Source organism: Rutidosis leptorrhynchoides, chromosome 5 (assembly GCF_046630445.1).
Source record: "Rutidosis leptorrhynchoides isolate AG116_Rl617_1_P2 chromosome 5, CSIRO_AGI_Rlap_v1, whole genome shotgun sequence".
Taxonomy (NCBI): Eukaryota; Viridiplantae; Streptophyta; class Magnoliopsida; order Asterales; family Asteraceae; genus Rutidosis; species Rutidosis leptorrhynchoides.
Window position 1 is genome coordinate 185,003,039 of NC_092337.1, and position 3,285 is coordinate 185,006,323.

Consider the following 3,285-nt stretch of genomic DNA (forward strand, 5'->3'; position numbering starts at 1 on the left):
AATAATTTCAGTATTATAACCTAGTTTTATCGTTCATAAATATGTATAAACATGATTTTGAATTCATTTAGTTGAATTTTTTTTAAATTTTCACAAAATTTGACAATTAAACTAAGTGTAAACCCGAGAGAATTTATAACCCTTCCCCACACTTGAGATCATGCAATGCCCTCATTTGCATGAAATCAGACTATAATTATAAATTCATGAGGATGATTAGTGTAGAAAAGTGATTAAAAATACCGAGTTTGCAAACATATTATTTTATATCACATTTGATATTTTGCGTCTTGTCGTCAAAATTAGTAACTTTTGCTGAACTTTAATGTCAGTCTTTGAAAATGCACTATTTTACCCTGTTTTGTACATAAGATAAACTGCAAACATATATATAATATATATATATATATATATATATATATATATATATATATATATATATATATATATATATATATATTTATAAAACCTTTATTTATTAAAACAATTTAAATGAATAATTTTTTAAAATTTTGTTTCCTTTTACTTTAGGTAGTTTCGGTACGTTTACCTAGTCCGTCCCTCGACAAAATTTAAAATTTGTCGTTTTTAAAGCGATTGTTTTAGAAGCAAAGATTTTTGGGTTTATTAATTTTTTTTTTTGGTATACTTTAGATCAATAAAATTAAAAATAACGGTAACAAAATTTTTCGCCCCGCCCTCGCGTAAAGCAATTTCTGTTCCATGACCTAGTCTTCAACTTACGATAAATTTTAGAAATCATTTTTTAAACATAATAAAATAAAGTAAATTTTGTTTTTAAATTCACACAAAACTTAAATTTAAAAAGCGTATTAATTTCATACAAAACCTACAAAACAAAAAAAAAATCAGAATGAGGGAAGAAAACTAGTTCTTTAGTGTCTGCTAGTGGAAAAGACCAATCGGATTCCATTCTCGGAACTACACGAGAACAGAACAACTAACCCTAGACAGCATTATTTCTTAGAATATTTGAATATCCCCACACTTAGGTAGCTGTGGTGTCGAATTTGTGATTAACTTCATTGTCAATTTCTCTTGGACCATAATCAACTTGCATATCTGTGACTTTTGATTTAAGCCATTGGTCCGATTCTTGTGTAATATCCACAAATTCAACTAGTTTTGCCTTTTCTTTAGGCGATAGATTGGATACTAACCGGTTACATAACTTAAAGTCCCCCTTGGTTCTAGCATCGCGAATCCGTTTAATAAGTTTCTTCATTGAACTGTTAATAATGGAGTCATTTAATTTCGTATCAACAATGGGGTTCTTTGTTATCAGGTCATCATTAGGTGTTACTTCATTTTCCCCACCCTTAGGCATTTTATTATTGTTAAGCACTACTGTTGGAGTTGGTAAAACAATGTGGTTCTTACCAATCTTTTTTGTTGGTTCAATGATTTTGGTTGGTGGAGATTTAGACTTTTGACTCATAAAGATGATCGATTTGTCACCATCACTAAGTGTCATTCTACCCTCTCTTACATTAATGAACGCCTAGGTGGACGGTAAAAATGGTCGACCTAAAATTAGAGGAATGTTTGAGTCCTCTTCTATGTCAATGACAATAAATTCGACTAGAAATGTTAAATTACCTACTTGAACGGGTAGGTTGTCAGCAATTCCAACTGGGTGCCTAATTGTTTGATCAAAGAGTCGAACACTCATCTCTGTTGGACTTAACTCACCTACTCCTAATCTCTTATATAATGAAAGAGGCATAACACTCACACTCGCACCTAAATCTGCTAGTGCAATACATGACACAATCACTAAGTAGACAAGGAACAATAAATTCACCCGGATCACCCACCCTGGGTGGAGGTTTTAGTAGAACTGTCTTCACCGGGTTTACTTCTATGGTTTTTGTTTCTTGCACTTCTTATTCTTCTTCTTCTTTCCAGAGGTATCACAAACTTTATTACCTATTACTTGCTCATACTCAACTCCTTTTCTTAGAAACGGGATGGGTGGTCTGTATGGTGCCACCACTGGCTTTACATACTCGGGTGGTGGTGGTGTTGTAACTTCTTCATTGTTACTCACATCTAAAACCTTCCCATCTTCTGAAGCTGGTTTTTCAGAATTTGTTGATACCATGTTAACATTCTCATTCCGAGGATTTACTTCAGTATTACTCGGTAGCTTTCCTTGTTCCCTCTCACTCATCATGCTAGCAAGAGTACCTACGTGTTTTTCTAGATTCAAAATGGAAGCTTGTTGAGTTCTAAATGACTGATCAAACCTCTCATTCGTTTGGATTTGAGATGTAATAAATTATGTTTGAGATTCCATTAGCTTTGCCATCATTTCTTCCAGATGTGTCTTTTTCTCTTCGGTTTGTTGTGGTGGTTTATACAAGCTAGGTCTTTGTTGATTGAAAGTGTTGTTTTGAGTTGGTTGGTTATTCAGACCTTGTTGGTTGTATGAGTTATTGTTGGGTCCATTTGGATTGTAAAGAATGTTTTGATTTCGATTAAAGTTTGGCCTTGGCGGTTGATAATTATTTTGATAATTATTTCCCGGCCTTTGGTTCATGTAAGAAACATTCTCTCGTTGTTCCATCATTTGCTCAATGTGACAATCTTTCGTTAAGTGAGGTCCACCGCATTACTCACAACTGATTTGTATTGCGTGAATATCTTTAGTCATCTTTTCCATTCGTCTTTCGAAAGCATCTATTTTTGTGGAAACGGAATCAAAGTCATGGCTAGAATCAGCTCTAGCCGCTTTAGATGAACGAAAAATATCTTTTTCCTGGTGCCACTCATGCGAGTGGGAGGCTGTGTTATCAATGATTTTGTGAGATTCTGTTGCGGTTTTCTTCATAATGGAACCACCAGCTGCTGTGTCGATGTCTTTTTGTGTAGCAACGTCGACACCTTGGTAGAATATTTGTATTATTTGATAAGTGTCTAAACCGTGCTGAGGACATCCTCTCAACAACTTTCTGAATCTTGTCCACGCCTCATATAGAGTTTCATCTGGCTTTTGCGCAAACGTAACAATTTCTCCTTGAAGTCTCACGGCTTTAGATGCCGGAAAGAATTGTTTAAGAAATTTTTCAACTAAGACATCCCATGTATCAATCGCCCCTTCAGGTAACGATTCTAACCAATCTTTGGCTTCTCCCTTTAAAGTCCAGGGAAATAACATGAGATAGATCTGTTCATCCTCAACTTCTCTAATTTTAAATAGAGTATAGATCCTATTAAAGGTTCGAAGATGTTCGTTTGGATCTTCTTTTGGCGTACCACTAT

General features: G+C 34.3%; 1 non-coding gene across 1 annotated transcript; it reads left to right on the plus strand.

Annotated features, from left to right (window-relative positions):
- The first annotated feature begins 2,942 nt into the window (after positions 1–2,942).
- Positions 2,943–3,049, plus strand: LOC139850867 (small nucleolar RNA R71). The gene has a single exon (XR_011760244.1). It is a non-coding gene; the product is annotated as a small nucleolar RNA R71 (small nucleolar RNA).
- The last annotated feature ends 236 nt before the right edge of the window (positions 3,050–3,285 follow it).